This window comes from Glycine max, chromosome 19 (genome assembly GCF_000004515.6).
Source record: "Glycine max cultivar Williams 82 chromosome 19, Glycine_max_v4.0, whole genome shotgun sequence".
NCBI classification, from domain to species: domain Eukaryota; kingdom Viridiplantae; phylum Streptophyta; class Magnoliopsida; order Fabales; family Fabaceae; genus Glycine; species Glycine max.
In genome coordinates this window covers 25,642,206-25,656,477 of record NC_038255.2, presented here as the reverse complement: position 1 = coordinate 25,656,477, position 14,272 = coordinate 25,642,206, and positions in this window count along the sequence as shown.

Here is a 14,272-nt window from a genome sequence, read left to right as displayed (position 1 = left end):
TCCAAATTCCTTTTTCATGCTAAGCGCGCTGAAGTCGTGCTTAGCGATGGATACGCGCTAATCCCACTGAGTTCGCTTAGCGCGAAAGCCACTTTGGCACTACAAGAAATTAGCTCCTTTTTACCTAAAATTGTACAGATTTTAACATTAATTCCAATAAAAGAGACCCTAATGACAAAGATCAAAACACAACAAAGTTTATTTACAATTCCTACAAAAGAACTATAAATTGGGGAAAACTATACATATTTTGAAAAAGTTTTCTATACAAAAGTTAGTCATATAAGACGAAAAACATTTATCCCTATGCATGGTGGTTTTTAAGAAAAACTATGCTTTTTACTAATGGGATGCAATATATTTGTTATTGATGAATGACATTGTTGTTTTATTATACTTATGTTGTTTGAAGACCTAGGGAATGTGAATCACAAGCATGAAATTATATGTATATATGTGGAATACGATTATTGATGATGTTAATGTTTATGATAATATTGATATGAGATGATATTGATGTTGATGATGATATTGAGATGAGATTACGTTAATGTTGATGATAATATTGATATGAGATGATGTGGATGTTGATGATGATGTTAATGTTGATATGAGATGATGTTGATGTTGACGAGGATATTGGGATGATATGATGTTTATGTTAATAATGACATTAAGATAAAATGATGTGTATGTTGATGATGTCATTGTGATGATGTATGTTATGTATGTACAGGGGGGTGCAGTGACGATGATGGATATTCCTGGATGGGGGAAATAGAGTGGTTAAAGAGTTTTAAACATCTCTGGAGAGAAGGGGTGGCTTAGAATATTTAACTATCCGCAGTCAGTGCATTAATGATGCCCATGTTTCATACTTCATATTGCATGTAAATAGTAAAAACTTTGTCAGTAAGTACTTGTAGTTTTTCATGAGGGAAAATACTTGTACTTGGAGGTATGTTACTCGGTTTGGAACTCCCTTGTGACTCAGGTTGATCACTATGAGGGGGGGGGGGGGGGGGAGGGAGAGTTGCCTATGCACAGGAGGGTGATTGATTGGAATTATGGAAAAGTTGATGACTAGTTGTTAACTCTATGTTGAACTGATGGATTATTGAGTATGATTATGATTATTGATATAGTTTCCTTGCGAATTACTGTCATCTGACGCTTGTTGATTTCTTTTATAATAAACTCACCCTTGCAATTTTGTATCGTGTGATTGGTGTAACGACCCGCCTCATCGCTACGATATCAACACTCTAAACCGCGAGAAATTTCAAATTTTTAATGAAAACTCTGTTAATTTGCTTATGAAAATATGAAAGTAATTTTTTTTCTCGATATATGTTGGATTTCCTTTGTGGTTACTTTTTGTTCCACTTTTTCTTCGTTCAAATATATTCAAGGGAAATCTGGTTTGCCAGAAAACGCAATGGATTATCAGGTATTTAAAAATTAAAATGGATGATTCCGAGTATCAAACATAGGGAACTAATGTTAGCCTGAATTAAGTTCAGAAATGAAGCATTGTTGAGAGAACATGTATGATTGATAATTTTCAAATAGAATTTAAACTAACTTTTATGCTAAAACTATAAAATGCAAAGCAAGTAAAAGTGACAACATAGGTAGAAATGTTGGGTCTTTCTAACAAACAAGCTGATGCATAGAAATATATTTCTCTAATCAATCGTGCTCTTGTGTTCTATGCTGTAGCCTAAATTACTAAACCTTCGATCCCTCGTCAGGATGAATTAATCCAAGCTTCGTCCGCAGATCCCTCATGTAAGACTAGACTCAGCTCAAGTAGCTTACGAAAGTTTAGCCTAATTTAGCCTAAGCTTCGTCCGCAGATCCCTCATGTGAGACTAGGCCTAAACTAAACAATATTATTGTAACAGCATAATTAAAACCAAAACATAACCCGCAGATCCCTCATGTAAGACTAAGTTTTGATCTTGCTTCAATCAAGTTCTAAGGCAACAGTACATTTCCCAATGCTAAAGTCACCTAACTCTGCACACAAATGGGTGATCAGGCCAACAACATACAAACTGTCATACCCTAATTTCGTCCGGGGACGTTTGCTGGATGACATGCGACCTTTCTTTGGTCCTTTGTGAGGTGCTTGGCACCCATCATTAGGCAATTTGTGAAATTCCAGGACATGCCGAAAAACCAAAAAAAATATATGATGCACAATCCGTAAGTTTCCGTGACACACCGGAAATCAAATGGAAGCATCATTGCATAATTAAGTGAGGTTCCGTAACATTCCGTAAGTCAAAAGGGGGATGATTATGTAATCCGCAAGGTTCCGTAACCTTACGGAAAGAAAACAAGTATCGTTACGAAATTCGTAAGTTTCCGTAACTTTACGAAAAAAGAATCACCAAAAAAAGCAGAGGGGGGTGTACTTAGTAAAAATGGGGGTGCAAATAGCACCCAGGCCCACTTGGGCCTCCAGAATATTCCTCCAGAAGGCTGTTGCTTCTGGAGGAAGCAACCTGGCTCGCCTGGGCGAGCTGGGCGGCAACCACCTCCCCTATTTTGCTATAAATAGGGGAGGAAGTGAAGAAGAAAAGGGTTCAGCCCCTTAGGCACTTCTCTCTCTTTCGAATTTGCTTGGAAAAATTGTTTCCGTGAAGAAAATCTAAGCCGAGGCGCTTCCGAAACGTTTCCGTAACGTTTTCCGTGAGGAATTTCGCAAAGGTTTCAACCGTTCTTCGACGTTCTTCATTCGTTCTTCATCGTTCTTCGATCTTCAACGGGTAAGTACCTCGAACTAAGCTTTTCGATTCATTCTATGCACCCATGGTGGTCCACATTGTGTTTTGTGTATTTTTATTCCCGTTTCGTTTACTTTTTATACCCCCTCTTGACGTGCTTAAGCCATTTTACTTAAGTCATTTCTCGCTTAACTTAAAAATAAAATAAATTTCCACCGAACGTTTGAATTGTATTATCCGTTAACTTCGGTTAAAATGAATTTCGACCGTTCGGTCGTGCCGTAACCACGTTGGAAATAAAAAAAAAGAGAGGTAAAAAATAATATAATAATCAAAAAAACATCTTTTAGTAAAATAAAGCGGAAAATCAATCGGACGTTTTCTCTTTGGGATTTCTTATTCTTAATCGAATTGATTAATAACTAAAGTGAAACTAAGGCTAAAATCAACTCGCCTAGTCAAGCTCGTCCACAAAAATAGGCTTTTGAAGTTTGTCATTTCAATTTCTCACTAAGTAAAATGGATCATTTTTAAGGTCCAACGCCTTAAAATGATCACCACTTAAGTAAAAAAGAATCGCTTGATAAGCAAGAACTACGTAGGTCTGATTTCCTCATCGCAATTGAGGATACGTAGGAGCAAAAGCCCCGCTTTTGTCGACCACCCCAAGAGATCGTTAATGGTCCAATGCCTTAACGTTTCTCTCCTTTCAAAAACAAGAGATCGTTAATGGTCCAACGCCTTAATGTTTCTCTCCTTTCAAAATCAAAAGACCGTTTAATGGTCCAACACCTTAAATGACCTTTTGTTCAATAACAACATATTTTGCAAAAAAAGACAAAAACAACTTAACCAAACACTTTGTTCCGAAAGAACTACGTAGGTCTGATTTTCTCATCCCAAATTGAGGAATACGTAGGAGCAAAGGGAAACACCCTTGTCGACCACAAAAAAGGAAAAATATAAAAAGGATATAAGGACATAAAAGGGAACGTAAAAATCAAAGTCATGTTTGCACATTCGATTAAAGGCTGTCGTCCCTTGTGACGGACGTGTGGGGTGCTAATACCTTCCCCGTGCGTAAATACAACTCCCGAACCTTTCACTAAAAAGTTCGTAGATCGCGTCTTTTCCGGTTTTTCCGACGTTTTCCTCAAATAAACGTTGGTGGCGACTCCGCGCGTATTCCTTTCGTGGAACACGCATCCCGCGAGTCACGCGTCGCCCTCCCGCCGAAGGGTAGGTTGCGACAGTTGGCGACTCCACTGGGGACAATTTTTAGAGAGTTAGGCCATTTAATCTTGTGCAAATGCTTTACCATGACTTACTCCTTTGTTGTTTTCCTTCATTATGTACTTGTGTATATAAACTCTTTGTTGCTTTTAGTGCGTTTTAAAATGTATGCATGAGGTAAATATTTATTCATTTGATGCACACAAAACACCAACACTATTTGCACACACTGTGAGTGAAAAAGGGCCCTATACCCGGGTTCATGGGAACGTAAGGAGTGGAGGTGAATCTGTGATCATGCTAGGTCTCCGACTTGCTTGATTACAGTGAACCCTCATCTAGAGCTTTTCTCTTTGAAAACTTATTGTTGCTAGTAGTCCCTACTGCTGCAATATGTTCTTCGAAGGGGATGATACCTCTAGAAACCATCAAGAGAGATATGACTACCTTGGGGATTATTGCTAAAAGCCTAGTTAGTTCTCTCCCTTATAGGTCCCTTAAATAGGGGCACAGAGCAAACACGCTGCGTGCCATTTTTCACACTGCCATGCATAAGTATCATATACCCGTTTGCTTATGTTTAGTGAATATTATCATACTATGTACATCCCCGTATTGTACCTTTCGCATGTGCATCATGTGCGGGTTCCGTCTTAATCCCCTCTCTTGGGCAAACCAACGGAGGGTCCGTGTCACCTTCTTAAATACATATGTTGGGCACTTTGCTACCCCAAGACGTTGTATCTAAGAAGGAGACAATTTCCCGAGCTCCCGTATTCATAAATTGCATCCGTGTCATATGTATTCCTTCATGCATTCATCCATTCCACCCATGATAGATGTCGGAGTTTTGATTCGCACTAGATTTTATTTCACTTTAGTAAAACATGGGATCAAGTCAAAAGCCTTCGCTTAAAAAGAGGTTTTATCAAGTCAAAATCAAGAGCTTAGAGGTCACCGGTTTACGAAAGTTGGGGCAATTAATGGGTCAACTTCAACGGCAAGCCTTCCGCAAAGCCTATGGTAAGATTTGGGACCTAGCTAGGGTAGAAGTCTCCATGGAACCGATTGCATCCCTTTCCCAGTATTATGACCAGCCCCTAAGGTGCTTCACATTTGAGGACTTCCAGCTAGTTCCGACTGTGAAAGAGTTTGAAGAAATCCTGGGATGCCCACTGGGAGGAAGGAAGCCATATCTTTTCTCTGGGTTCTATCCCTCCACGACAAGAGTTGCCAAGGTGGTGAAAATCTCAGCACAAGAGTTGGACCGTGTAAAGCAAAACAGGAATGGGGTAGTCGGAGTACCAAGGAAGTGTTTGGAGGAAAGGACAAAGGCCTTGGCAAATCAAGGCGAATGGGCTTTCTTTTATTGACATCTTGGCGCTTTTGATCTTTGGAGTTGTCCTCTTTCCGAATATGGAAGGGTTAGTGGACCTAGCAGCGATTGACGCTTTCCTCGCCTTTCATCATGGCAAGGAAAGCCCGGTCGTCGCCATTTTGGCCATGTATGACACGTTCGACCGGGGATGTGAAAAGAGCGGCGCAAGAATTGTTTGTTGTGCACCAACTCTTGGCTAGCATGGAGGGGCGTCTGTTAAATGGTTCCCTCGCTAGAAGGAAGGAAGAATCAGGATTCTATCTTCATGCGAAGGATGTCCCATGAGAGGAGTGCCATCAGACGAAAGCATCACGCCTTTCATCGCACGAGGTTTCAGTGACCACAACGCGAGGGTACTCCAAGGAGTTCGCAAGACATGGGATGCGGCGTGAAGAAAGGACAGAGAGCTTAGGGGAAGCAGTAATGGGATCATCGGAGGCTATCATAAGTGGCTGAGAGTCCGAACACAAGGACTGGATTGGCTCCCAAATCTAAAGACTGTGAGAGACGATGAGGTTAAAGCTTCGGAAGAAAGTGATGAGGTACAAGCCCTAAAGGCAGAGCTTGAAAGAGCCTGGGTAGTCGAAGAGAAGTTCAAGTCCATAGCCATCAAAGTCTGAAAAGAGTATGATGAACTAAGGGATGTCAATATAGCCACCGATGAAGCCTTGGAATGAGAAACCAAGAAGGCCTGAAAGGAAGAACACGACCAAAGCAAAGTTTTGAGGGGCTTTATAGGGCAGCAATAGTGAGCTCAAGCTCCGAAGAGGTGAAAGGAATCATCACGGGTCAAAGGCATGATCTTGAAGGACGAGCTAAAGGTTTGCCTTAGGTTGAAAAGAAATTTGTCCCAACAGTTAAGCGAGACTGAAAGGAATATGTGGGCCATCATCGATAAGTGCAAAGAGAAGCTAAATCTAGCGGCGACTCACGAGCAAAGGCTAGAGGATGAGTACGCCAAGATATCAGCAGAAAGGGAAGCAAGGGAAAGGGTAATTGATTCATTGCACCAAGAGGCAACAATGTGGACGGACCGATTTGCTCTTACTTTGAACAGGAATCAAGAACTTCCCCCATTGCTAGCCAAGGCCAAAGCAGTGGCGGACACCTACTCCGCCCCCGAGGAGATCCACGGACTTCTCAGCTATTGTCAGCATATGATAGACTTAATGGACCATATGATTAGAAACCGCTAGGAAGTTTGTATTGTCGCTCAGATCTTGACTAGTTATAACTTTTTGAAAAAAATGAGTTTATCCCACGTTTTTACTCCAAAAATCAGTGCGAATCAAGTCACTCCCACATTTTATCTCTAGCATGCATTGTATGTTGGTCTCGTCCTTTGTCACGGGAAGCCGGAAGGTCCATATCACCTTCTTAATTGTACACATGGGGCACTACGCCCCCAAATGCGCAAGTAAGAAGAGATAATTTTCCGGGCTCTCGTGTCCGTAAAATGCATTCATATCATGCATCGCATAAGCATCTCTTCATAACATCATAATGAACATATCGTTCCTGCATTTGTCCGTTATCGTATTCCAGCCTCACATTTTGCATGAGTCATGGCATCATCATGCATATGCGTTCAACAAACTTTTTGATCTGCAAAATTGCATACCATTTGTTTTCATGTTTGCTCACCCTTGTGTTTTCCTCTACAAAAACAAAAAAGGGGAAGCGTGAAACTTCACACTACATTCTTAGTTGCATGTGTTAGGTACCATGAGCCAACCATGTTGGGATCATAAACCCATTTCTAAAAAAAAAAAAAAACACACAACAACAAAACAAAATAATTGAACATGGTACCTAATGCATGGTTAACTAGGAAATGGTGTTTCTTCAGGCATCTCAATTTCATAATTACATTTTCCATGCACGGCTTAAAGTATGCCCGAGTCATTCATCCCTATGAGATGTTGTTGAAGTATTGGCGATCAGAATTGCCATTCCTTGGATTATAGGGTTGAACCAAGCTCATGCTTTTATAAAAAGGTTCATCAAGTCAAAATATGGAAGTAACCGTCTTGCAAAATTGGGGCAAAAGATGAATCGAGTCACATCACTGCTTCGTCTACTGCCAAACATATTTAGGATTGTTGATATCCTTGTTACTTCCAGTTTCACCTTGACAAAGATGTCATGGACCATGTTGAAAATCTAAATTGATTCAACCCCATATCCTGCGTAAAAATTCGCGATCTTCAACTGTACATCATTCGCATACATCCATGCTTTTCATTGGTTGCATTGCTCATTGCATTCTTTCCTTGAAAAATAAAATAAAATAAAATAAAATGAACTTAATCATTGTTATAAAAAAAAACATGCTTTACGGCGTCCTCACCGAACTTGTGCTAGAGCTAGAGTAATGGGTGAAGTAGAGGAGATACAAGAGAAGATGAAGGCCGACATGGAGGCCATTAAAGAGAAAATGGCCACAATGATGCAGGCCATGATGAGCGTGAAGAAGATAATGGAAGCCAATGCGGTTGCAATTGCCGCTACCAGCGTTGTTGCTAAGGTGAACCTGATGTCCCCATCCGGCATCAACCAAATGAATCATCCAACCTCAGATATGGTAGGCAAAGATTTGGGAAGTACGGGCAGCCCCCATAATGTACAAATTCAAAACGAGCACGCCTTCCCGCCATATGGCTTGCCTCTCAACTATACGCCACCCAAAGTGGCGTACACTCCCAATAAGAATGTCAATAACTCCACTCCTATACCCATTGAGAGCCAACAACCCCAAACTGATCATGCACATGTCTCTTAAACCGTGGGGGGGACACATGAAATTCCCCACCACAATCTAGCTGACTTCGAGCCTTGCCTCGGATATGCCACGGAAGGGCAAGCAGTTGGTGGTATACCCCTACAAAACCCTTTGGAAGGTCCTCAGTATCACCCACAACTACACCTCTTGCATTCCACGACAAGTAAAAACCCTCATGACTATGGCAGGAATGGGAAAGTTGGATCATCTAGAGGAAAGGCTCAGGGCCATTGAAGGAGGTGAAGATTATGCCTTTGCAAACCTAGAAGAGTTGTTCCTAATACCCAAACATGGTCATTCCCAAGTTCAAGGTGCCGGACTTTGGCAAGTACAAGGGGACTACTCGCTCCAAGAACCATCTAAAGATGTACTGTCGGAAGATGGGGGCATACGCAAAAGATGAGAAACTGCTGATACATTTTTCCTGAGAAAGTCTTACTAGGACAACTGTCGCCTGGTATACTAACTTAGGAACCTTCTTGAGTCCATTCTTGGAAGGACCTAATGGTTGCCTTCATTAAGCAGTGTCAGTACAATTCTGATATGGCTCCGGATAGGATGCAACTACAAAAAGTGTGCAAAAAGGGGGCACGAATCTTTCAAAGAATACGCCCAAAGATGGAGAGACTTGGTAACTCAAGTAGCACCCCCAAAAACAGAGAAAGAGATTATCACAATGATAGTAGACACGTGACCGGTGTTCTACTATGAAAAAAAAAATGGTGGGTTACACACCTTCAAGTTTTACAGATTTGGTCTTCGCCAACAAAAAGATCGAAGTGGATCCGAAACGAGGCAAATTTGATCATCCTACTAGGACGACTGAGAAAACTGGGGCAAATGAAGAGGGTGAGAAAGAGGGAGAAACCCATGCTGTGACTGCCATTCCTATACGGCCAAGTTTCCCACCAACCAAACAATGTCATTACTCAGCCAATAACAAACCTCCTCCTTACCCCACCACCCAGTTATCCACAAAGGCCATCCCTAAATCAACCACAAAGTCTGTCTACCGCACTTCCAATGACGAAGACCACCTTTAGCACAAACCAAAAAAAAAACACCAACAAAAAGGAATTTTGCAGCAAAAAGCTTGTGGGGTTCACCCCAAATTCCGTTGTCATATGCTAAACTTGATCCCATATCTACTTGATAATTCAATGGTAGCCATAACCCTAGCCAAGGTTCATCAACCTCCATTTCTCCGAGAATACGACTCGAACGCAACGTGTGCTTGTCACGGAGAAGCCCCGGGGCGTTCCATTGAGCATTGTAGGGCTCCGAAGCGTAAGGTGCAAGGTCTAATTGATACGGGCTGGCTGAAATTTGAGGAGAATCGCTTGTTGAATCCTAACATTAACAAGCAACACCATACATGGGGCAATTCTGGAAGCTGTTGTTATGACTCATCAGGATTTTCAAGTTTATGCCATAAACCACAGTTACAATGTTAAATGATATAGATAAAATGGACATCCTCTCACGAACACATCTTTGCTTATTCAACTTCCACCGGAATGTGAGTGTAAGCCATTGGTCTGTTTGCTCAAGCAACCTGCGCTCCTGAGTGTTGACTTCCAAGACCGTTCAATCAGAGATTACTCATCTTGCACGTTGGTGGGGGTGCCGTAAAACAACGAGCAAAGTTCAAAACAAATAAGTTTCAAAATAAAAAATAAAAAGGCATTTGATTGACTGTGTTTTCAAGTAAAAATATAGACGTTCATGTGACCTCATTTTGTCTTTTTAGAGAGAAGTGAGTTATCAAGAATAGTATGTTGGACAAATGGCCTCAGTTACCTTGAGAAGAAGAGGGGATTGAATTAAGATACGAATATTATTCCCCAATTAAACTTTCACTCTCTCTTTTCGGATTAACAATGCACATAGGGACAACCCTTCCCTTGTGTTCAAGAATCCTCTACTACAAGAGACCCACGGTCTCTTAATCCCTTTTCAGAAATAAGAAGAAGAAATCTCTCTTAAAAGGGATAGATTGTACAATGAATACCAATCAAAATTCCTTATTGAATAAGCAAGTGGTTGACCAAGGAATCTTTTTGAGAGGATAAGACATTTCAGTTCAGAAATACTCTTGATCTTTCGAGAGGATAAAACTGTTTGGGCAATAAAAACTCTCTTTAAAACATTTGAATGGCCATTCATAAAACATTTGAATAGATATGTCTCTTGGAAATTATTTTCTGAAAATCCCCTCTGGTAATCAATTACAAGACTTATGTAATCGATTACAGGTTTTAAAAATTTGAATTAAAACATTTTCAACTAATGGTAATCGATTACCAGAGAGCAAATCTCAATTTGAAATGATAGAATTCTTTGGTCAAACCTTTTGTTTGTTTCAATTTGGAAACTTCTTCCTAAAGATTCTAAGAGATCAAACTTGATAATATATCTTGACTTTCTTGGATTCTTGTCTTGAATAAAACTTAGAAGCATTTGATCCTTTAGCATCATCAAGACATCAAAACATCTTGCTTCTACATAGGAGTCATTTGACTTAATCCATCAACTGAAAGATCCTTCAACTATTTCTCGTCCTTGGAAAATTCTTTTTGCAAGAATCAACTGCTTCTTTCATTCTTCCTCACTACGAGGTCGTGAAAACAAGACAACACTTGGTACCTCTAAGCCCTACACTGGGGCAACGAAAGGCACCATGCAAAAACCTCAAGCGAACCTAGGGGCAGATTAGAAGTTCTCACCCAATAGGTTCCCTCCTACAAGGTCATGACGAAAGGCAACGATTGGTACCTCAAAGCCTTACACTGGGGCAATGAGGGGCACCGTGCATGAGCCTCAAGTTAACATAGGGGCCGATCAAAAGTTCTCACCCATCGATGTTTTCAACAAAAAAGGGGGGACAAACCCTAGGATTTCGATGGATTGATTAAACATCAAATGGCTCCATTGCCGTCACTCCAAAATGGTCAAGTGACTAAATCAAAAAGAACATACACTTTGAGGGAGTTCCCGGAGAGATTTGCAAAAGATAGGATAAGGTCGCATGAATTATCACCTCTTTCAAAAGGACAGTCAATCTATGTTTTCCAAAAATATCAAATCAAAATCAAAATCACAAAATAGGGAAAGAATGTCATGAACATTGTACAACTTTCCATTACATTGCATTGTTTCATATGAAGTCCGCATTTACCAAATTTCACGACAAAGGTTGCATGCATCTGCATCCCTAAAAATCATGTTAACTGCATAGATTTCCTACATCTAATGTCCAAATCTTGTGGAATTGGGATGACCGGCCCTCTCGATGAGTCGATCTCTTGCTTTCTCATAAGGGTGGACCCTTGGGTACTTGTACCTATCACTTTTAGAGGACTACACGTCCTCGCCAACAGAGGGCTGCACGCCCTCACCTTCAGAGGACTACATGTCCTCGCCTTGAGAGGGCTACACGCCCTCACCTTGGGTACTAGTTACCCTCACCGTTGAGAGGACTACACGTCCTCGCCTTGAGAGGACTACACGTCCTCACCATCAGAGGGCTGCACGCCCTCACCTCCAGAGGACTACATGTCCTCGCCTTGAGAGGGCTACACGCCCTCACCTTGGGTACTAGTTACCCTCACCGTTGAGAGGACTACACGTCCTCGCTTTTAGAGGACTACACATCCTCACCATCAGAGGGCTGCACGCCCTCACCTCCAGAGGACTACATGTCCTCGCCTTGAGAGGGCTACACGCCCTCACCTTGGGTACTAGTTACCCTCACCGTTGAGAGGACTACACGTCCTCGCCTTGAGAGGACTACACGTCCTCACCATCAGAGAGCTGCACGCCCTCACCTCCAGAGGACTACATGTCCTCGCCTTGAGAGGGCTACACGCCCTCACCTTGGGTACTAGTTACCCTCACCGTTGAGAGGACTACACGTCCTCGCCTTGAGAGGACTACACGTCCTCACCATCAGAGGGCTGCACGCCCTTACCTCCAGAGGACTACATGTCCTCGCCTTGAGAGGGCTACACGCCCTCACCTTGGGTACTAGTTACCCTCACCGTCAGAGGACTACACGTCCTCGCCTTGAGAGGACTACACGTCCTCACCACCAGAGGGCTGCACGCCCTCACCTCCAGAGGACTATAAGTCCTCGCCTTGAGAGGGCTACACGCCCTCACCTTGGGTACTAGTTACCTTCACCTTCAGAGGACTACACGTCCTCGCCTTCAAAGGGTCATGTACCTTCAACTTCAGAGGACTACACGTCCTCGCCGTCAAAGGGTCATGTGCCTTCACCTTTGTAGGGCTACATGCCCTCACTTTCAGAGGACTACACGTCCTCACCTTTAGAGGACTACACGTCCTCGCCATCAGAGGACTACATGTTCCCCATTTTCAAAGGGGGGCATGCCCTCACCTTCAGAGGATTGCACGTCCTTGCCATCATAGGACTACACTCCCTCGCCTTCGAAAGGCGACACGTCCTGAACTTCAGAGGGCTACACGCTCTCGCCTTTAGAGGACTACGCGTCCTCACTTTTAGTGGGCTCCATATCCACACCTTAAGATAATTTAAGGTCCTCTGTCCTTAAATGCTTAACCGAGACTTGCACTCCCGGTTAAGGGACCAGTAGTTTCCTTTTAACGGTTCCTGGGCCACCCCCTGATATTGGAGGAGGGCCAACTGTGCGAGCACAACCAGAGAGGGAGGCTATCACACAGCTACTATGCATACCGGGGCAAGATTTCACCCGTGCCGCTGCAAAGAGAAGAGTGCGGACCATGCGCACCAACATGACCACTCTTACACAGATATAAATGACATTGCTACTTAGCAACATTCTGCCCAGCGACCGCAATGCCAATCTCCCCCTGCGGAAGTATCAGTTGGTCTGTGCCGTCCCGACATGGGTAAGTATGCATATGGTTCAACTGATTTCTGATACCATTTATTTGTTTGCAGGGATCGCACCCACAAAGACACCCAGTGAACCTGAAGAAGTCCAACAGGGCCCTGGGGTTTCCAGCTCTGGTTACGGGCCTTTATCAGTCCTACAGGGTGCCCGTACCCCCCCGGCAAGGTCACGTCATCATAGGTAAGTATGCACATCGCTCAACTGATTTCTGATTTCATCTATTGTTTGCAGGGATCGTGACTACAAGACACCTAGTGGACCCGAAGAAGTCCAACAGGGTCTTGGAATTGTCAAGCTCTAATTACGGGTCTCTGTCAGTTCTACGGAGTACCTGTCACCTCCAGCAAGGGCATCAGGCCCCCTACTAATCGAGCTTTCATCAAGAAGTACTGCGCCCCAGACAGGCGCAGGGCGAAACACCACAACAGCATTGGGATGGTCGGCAGCGGGAAACAGACGCACCGCCATCACCTCTAGAGTTCACCTCTGCTCATCCACAAAAAGGTTAGAGCGTTGCCTACGACACATGGCCGACCAGCAGGTCCATGACCGACAAGTCATAAGGCGTCCAGCTAAAGACGTTAAAGAAGCGCTACTAGGAGGCAACCTAGTACCTTTTGAATCTATGCTTGTTATTTGATCACTTTTTATAGTAGGACGCACCTAGTTGCTCATGATCCTGGGGATTTAAATAAAACAAGCGCAAGCTCGAAAGGTAGTCATACCTCACAAAATATATATATGTATGTTTAGGTAGTGAAAATACCTTAGATATGCATGTATGTAAACAAAAAAACACTTCACAAAATATATATATGTATGTTTAGGTAGAAAGATACCTTAGATATGCATGTATGTAAACAAAAAAACACTTCACAAAATATATATATGTATGTTTAGGTAGAAAGATACCTTAGATATGCATGTATGTAAACAAAAAAATACTTCACAAAATATATATATGTATGTTTAGGTAGAGAGATACCTTAGATGTGCGTGTATGTAAACAAAAAAATACTTCACAAAATATATATTTGTATGTTTAGGTAGAGAGATACCTTAGATGTGCGTGTATGTAGCAAAAAAATACCTCGCAAAACATATATATGTATGTTTAGGTGGCAAGATACCTTGGATATGCATGTATATAGCAAAAATACCTCACAAAAATATGCACATGTTTAGGTAGCAAAATACCTCATGAAAAAAAAAGAAGAAAAAAAAAACAAACAAGAAAAAGAAATAA